Here is a 6916-nt window from a genome sequence, read left to right as displayed (position 1 = left end):
AAAAACCTAACTTGTATTGTCCTATATTGCCTTGTATCCCTCTCCATATGGCAGTTCTATGCCACCTGTATTTAGTCCCTCTTTTTGATTATTGTGATCTTTTACATATTGACTTCAATGATTCCCTGTTTTGAGCATTTTTTTTTTAATTAATCTTAATTTTTTTTTGTGCTTTCCCTATTTGAGTTGATATCAGGATGTTCTGTTCTGTGACCTTGTGTTGTGCTGGTATCTGATATTATTGGTTTTCTAACCAATTTCCTTTAGTATTTCTTATAGCTTTGGTTTGATTTTTGCAAATTCTCTAAGCTTGTGTTTATCTGTAAATATCTTAATTTCACCTTCATATTTCAGAGAGAGTTTTGCTGGATATACGATCCTTGGCTGGCAGTTTTTCTCCTTCAGTGCTCTGTATATGTCATCCCATTGCCTTCTTGCCTGCATGGTTTCTGCTGAGTAGTCTGAACTTTTTCTTATTGATTCTCCCTTGAAGGAGACCTTTCTTTCCTCCCTGGCTGCTTTTAAAATTTTCTGTTTATCTTTGGTTTTGGCAAGTTTGATGATAATATGTCTTGGTGTTTTTCTTTTTGGATCAATCTTAAATGGTGTTCGATGAGCATCTTGGATAGATATCCTTTCGTCTTTCATGATGTCAGGGAAGTTTTCTGTCAGCAGATCTTCAACTATTTTCTCTGTGTTTTCTGTTCTCCTTCCCTGTTCTGGGACTCCAATCACACGCAAGTTATCCTTCTTGATAGAGTCCCACATGATTCTTAGGGTTTCTTCATTTTTTAAAATTCTTTTATCTGATTTTTTTTCAGCTATGTTGGTGTTAATTCCCTGGTCCTCCAGATTTCCCACTCTGCATTCTAATTGCTCAAGTCTGCTCCTCTGACTTCCTATTGCATTGTCTAATTCTGTAATTTTATTGTTAATCTTTTGGATTTCTGCATGCTGTCTCTCCATGGATTCTTGCAACTTATTAATTTTTCTACTATGTTCTTAAATAATCTTTTTGAGTTCTTCAACAGTTTTATCAGTGTGTTCCTTGGCTTTTTCTGTAGATTGCCTTATTTCATTTCTGAGGTCATCCCTGATGTCTTGAAGCATTCTGTAAATCAGTTTTTTATATTCTGTTTCTGATAATTCCAGGATTGTATCTTCATTTGGGAAAGATTTTGATTCTTTTGTTTGGGGGGTTGTAGGAGCTGTCATGGTCTGCTTCTTTATGTGGTTTGATATCAACTGCTGTCTCCAAGCCATCACTAAGGTATTGTAGTGATTTATTCTATATTTCCTCACTGAGTCTTATCCTGTTTTGTTTTCTTTCAATATACGTGGATGGGCTACTAGATTGTGCTGTCTTGTTTGTTGTAGCCCTGGCCTCACTTATGACCTATTACCAGTTGGTTTGGGCTGTTGCCAGGTATATATGCCTGAGTCTATTCACTATTCTTGAGTAGAATCTGATTTTGGGTCATCGTGTGTGTGCTGCACCCTAACACCTATCCACCTCGAGAAGTAGTGGTGATAGTTGTGTGCACCAGATTCTATTAGCAGCTGGGGTTCACACTCCGGGGGGGCAGGATGCTGACAGGCTTCCCCCAAGTGTCAGTGAGGTAGGTGTGTCTCTATTCCTATAGCACCTTGGTGGCAGGGCTCTGTAGCTATACCTTAGGCCCCCAATGCAAGTACCTCTACTTATTGGTAGGTGTCATCCTCCTTAGACCCCTAAGGCAAGAGGCTATGTGGTCTTGGGGGAGCTTCAGCCCTCAGTTACCTGTTGTGGGTCAGTGAGGGCTCTGTTGAATAAGCAGAGATATCAGACCTGGGAAACTTGTTTTTCCAGTAAATCTGCTAAAAAAAAAAAATGCAGTCAGATCCCTATCAGAACTGCCTTTGCATTATAACAGTCACCTTGTTCCCTGTAAGGATGAAAGCCCGAGATTTGGATCATATATGCTTGGCTGGAGCTGGTTCTGTGTTTTTAGTCCAATTAGGGAAGGATTTTTGGTCCCTGGGTTTTTTGTGGTTGCTTCTCTCAGGCCGGAAGAATGGGTTAGGAAAAGACCAAAAAAAAAAAAAAAAAAGGGAAAAGCAAAGCCGCGGAGCTGGAGTTGTTCTCCCTCTGGCTCAGGAAATTCCAATGTTAATGTAGCCACCTGGGAAGGGGAGGGGAGTGTTCAGAAAAATAGGAGAGAGCAGCACCCCGGAATATAGCCAAAGTTGCTTATCTTGCTTGGGATGACTATTTTATCTGAGATTCCCAAGGGGCGTGTCGCCTATGTCTGCTGGCTGGTTAGAGATTGCCTCCGAGGGTCTGGCCCGCTGAAGCCGTGGTCAGATCCTCTGCTTCCAGTCCAAAGCCCAGCGTCAAGGTTCCCCTGCTGGGACGCTGCACTCCTGGCTCCAAAACCAGTCACTGCCTCCCGGGGACTTCTCTTCCCACCAGCCGCGATGCCACGCTGCCCACGCGGACCAGCTGGGCCCCCTCTCGGGGTCAGTTCAGGGGGGTAGGGCTGCGCCCCGTGTTTGTGCCATCACAAGATGTTGTGTTCAGCTCTCCTGCGCCCAGTCCTAAGCCCGGTGCCAAGGTTACCTGACTGGGATGCTGGCTCCAGACTCCAAAAACAGTCTCTGCTTCCCCGTAGTTGTTCGTTCTCCGTCTCTGTCACTCAGGTCAACTCTTTAAATCTGTGTTTGTTGTTCAGGGTTCGTAGATTGTCATGTATGTGATCGATTCACTTGTTTTTCCGAGTCTTTGTTGCAAGAGGGATCTGAGGTAGCGTCTACCTAGTCAGCCATCTTGGCCCCCAGTCGGAAGCAGCCTTTAAGAAATCACAAGATATGTTGCTTTGGACAAATCTGCTGCAAAAGACTTTTTTTAAGTGTTGAAAAGCAAAGATGTCACCTTGAACACTAAGGTGCCCCTGACCCAAGACAAGGTGTTTTCAATTGCCTCATATACATGCAAAAGCTGGACAATGAATAAGGAAGACTGAAGAAGAATTGACACCTTTGAATTATGGTGTTGGTAAAAAACATTGAATATAACTTGGCCTACCAGAAGAATGAACAAATCTGTCTTGGAAGAAGTACAACCAGACAGCTCCTTAGAAGCAAGGATGGCAAAGATACGCCTCACAAGCTGTGGATGTGTTATCAGGAGGGGTGTATCCCTGGAGAAGGACATCATGACTAGTAAACTACAGTGTCAGCAAAAAAGAGGAAGTCTCTCAATGAGATGAATTGACATAGTGAGTGCAACAATGGGCTTGTGCTTAAGAAGGATTGTCAGGATGGCACAGGACAAGGCAGTGCTTTGTTCTGTTGTAGATAGGGCCGTTAGGAGTCAGAAACGACTGGATGGCACCTAACAAGAACAACAACAACATGGATAGCTAGAGAGAGAGAGAAAAAAAAAAAATAGAACAAAGTTTATTTTTTCTTTAAAGCATCATCCTAACACAGACATTTTCTTAAAAAATTCATCTTTGCACCTATCATCTCTATGAGGAGAAAAGCCCCTAAAGTCTGTTTATTTCTACTTTTTGTTCTTCATCCACAAAACAACCAGAAGATATTTAAGAGCAAACTTTTAATGATCCATTACTTTGAAAACTTCTATTCTGGAGACTGTGAGAATTTTGAGAGAAACAAATTAAAAAAAAAAAAAATCCAACACAAAGTTCATTATGTATAATGGGTATTATACAATAATAAAATTATTGGATGGGGGATGGGGGGTGGTTGGAATGTGGTTGGGGGAAGGGAATCAGTGATTAATTAAAATAAAGGATAACCATTATAGGATTGTCATATATCTAAATGGGGGACTGAAGAAGTATGTTTCAGAAATGTAAAAGAAAAAAAAAACCAGGGTGAACAATGGAAAAGATATGAAAATCATTTAGTAGAGAGGATCTGAGCTTCATTAGTTGTGTGATGTGACTGGAAGATGATGTAGATTCAAGGTAGCCATAAAGCATAGCATTAAACTCAATTGTTACTGGACATTGATCAGTTTGTATAAAAACTTCAGTCTTTGCTAAAGTTGTTACAGCAGCCACAGGGGAAAAATACAGAACGAAAAATCTAATTAATCCCATGTTTACACAACACAGGAAAATGAGGGCAGAGGGTTTAGGGATTTAAGCCCCAAATGTCACTAAGTAAAAATAAAAAGTCACCTGCCTTGTGTTCACCTACCCAAAATGAGAACAGAAAGACATGCTCATGGCAGGTAGGATTTTGAATTGACAAATTAAAAGACTGTAGGAAAAAACAATTTTTTTTTTTTTTGGAAAACTGAGGAATCAAATATTGAGGAATTTGTAAATGAATCATTTTATGCCTACTTTTTCACTTAAATAACTCTGCAGTCTAACAGCCAAACCATATCTTATTGTTGAAGCTGTGTGAATTTGAGTGACCTCATTTGTATGAGTAAAGTACATATTTTATTAATTTATATTTTAATGAAAATTCATAAGTAAATCATTACTTTTAATTACTGTTCAAGTGATATCACTACATATGTGAATTTAAGATTTGTTCTAGTGCTATTTCAACCACAGTTGAGTTATCACTTTAAAAGCACTAATACATATAAATTTCAGTTCATACGGAACACACATTATAATACATAAGCAGAGAAACAAATAAAAATCAGACCACCATCTGCACTGCAATTTTTATACACGAACAGAGAGATTCACACATGCTCACAGACACAGACACACACACACACACTCACACAAGGAAATTAACCCTTAATATTTCTGAAACATTTATTATTCCTCTTCCTATTCATTAAGTGCTACGGCTGCTAACCAAAGGGACAGCAGTTCGAATCCGCCAGGCGCTCCTTAGAAACTCTATGGGGCAGTGCTCCTCTGTCCTATAGGGTTGCTATAAGTCAGAATTGACGCAACGGCACTGGGTTTAGTTTGGTTTCCGATTTTCGATTTTTATTGGAAATTTAATTTAAAAATCTAAAGAGATACAGATGTTTGTGTTAAACTCTGTACTTCCCACTTTGTATCATTTCTCTTTAGTTTGTCAGTGGACATATCTTTCCAGTCATAAACTGGACTATAAATGGTCAGCAAAGAGGAAATGAAGGGTGATAGAAAAGTTGAGTAAAATATGTTTTATTCAAGTTTAGCTGTTCAGAGAAAACTAAAGACATCATACACCAAAACAGTAACGTAATAACTTTCATTTGTTAACTTATATGCAGTGTCATTTGTTGTTGCTGAATCTTTAAAATCAATTATATTTCTGGATGAATACAAAAAAATGTGATCACTTTTTTGGTGCAACCAGGTATTTATTTTTCCATGTCAAATGTTTAGGCCTGTATCTTCTGGCTTGGTCTCTCTGACTACTGTGTTTTGTTTTAATATCATTTTGAATCTGGAATGAGCTTTATGTTTATTCAAACCTACTGCGTCAGATTAGATATAATAGTCATGTATCAAGAGTGACATATGGAATTGGAATCAAAGTTTATGAACTTTCTATTCAAGACATTTTGAATTTTTTTCAGTAACATAACAATGACGCTTTTTCAGTGACATTCATCCGGGCTAGTTTCTGAAGATCAAGAAGACAATTTACAGATAGAAAGTGTTTTGTCTTACAGAGAATATTTTGTGGCTGTCCACCACCAGACTTATACTCTGATCTAGCATTTTCTTGATCTTTTTTGTGACCATTTAAAATAAGAACAAAGAAGAATGGATGGAGAAAATTGCTCCTCCTTGACTGAATTCCAACTCTTGGGAATTACTAATAACCCTGAGATCAAAGTGACCATATTCACCTTGTTTCTGGTTGTTTACCTCATTATTCTTGTGGCAAATCTTGGAATGATCTTTCTAATAAGAATGGACTCCCAGCTTCAAACACCAATGTACTTTTTCCTCAGCCACCTCTCCTTCTGTGACCTCTGCTATTCCGCAGCAATTGGGCCCAAGATGCTGGTGGACCTCTTAGCCAAAGACAAATCAATTTCTTTCTATGGCTGTGCTCTGAGTTCTTCATCCTCTGTATCTTTACAGATTCTGAGTGTCTCCTGCTGGTGATGGCCTTTGATAGATACAAGGCCATTAGCAACCCCTTGCTCTATATAGTCAACATGTCCAGCAGGGTGTGCTCCATGCTTATGGCTGGGGTTTACCTGGTGAGTATGGTGGACGCTTCGATACAAACGACATTAGCTTTCCACTTATGTTTCTGTGGGTCAAATGAAATTAATTATTTCTTCTGTGATTTACCTCCACTTTTCCTTCTTTCCTGTTCTGATATTCAGGTCAATGAGTTGGCATTATTCATTGTTTTTGGCTTCATTGAACTGAGTACCATTTCAGGAGTTCTTGTCTCTTACTGTTACATCATCCTCTCAGTCTTAAAGACACGCTCTGCTGAGGGAAGGTTCAAAGCTTTCTCCATCTGCACCTCCCACTTAACTGTTGTTGCTGTTTTCCAGGGAACTTTGCTCTTTACGTATTTCCGGCCAAGTTCTTCCTACTCTCTAGATCGAGACAAGATGACCTCATTGTTTTATACCCTTGTTATTCCCATGTTAAACCCACTGGTGTACAGCCTAAGGAATAAAGATGTGAAAGAAGCTCTGGAAAAACTGAAAAATAAAATGCTGTTTTAACTAGTTAAACACACACATAAAGAGTTGTAGTTTTCCTCAAATGTATAGCACAGAATAATGTGGTCTGAAATTCTTTAGTACAATGAGTATTTATACAAAATCTCTACTCTAGTAATTATTAGGTACTTTTCTAAATATGCTATACTTCCTTATATGTCTTTAATTTAAATACAGTACTCTCTAATTTTATAAAACTTTCTGGTCTCCTTATTAGTGTACCAAAATTTTATTTCCAGGACTTATTGT

General features: G+C 38.8%; 1 pseudogene; it reads left to right on the top strand.

Annotated features, from left to right (window-relative positions):
- The first annotated feature begins 5741 nt into the window (after positions 1-5741).
- LOC126079714 (olfactory receptor 5W2-like) lies at positions 5742-6670 on the top strand (annotated as a pseudogene).
- Positions 6671-6916: the final 246 nt, after the last annotated feature.

The sequence above is a fragment of the Elephas maximus genome, chromosome 7 (assembly GCF_024166365.1).
Source record: "Elephas maximus indicus isolate mEleMax1 chromosome 7, mEleMax1 primary haplotype, whole genome shotgun sequence".
NCBI classification, from domain to species: domain Eukaryota; kingdom Metazoa; phylum Chordata; class Mammalia; order Proboscidea; family Elephantidae; genus Elephas; species Elephas maximus.
Note: the sequence above shows the minus strand (reverse complement) of the source record. Positions and strands in the feature narration are given on the sequence as shown.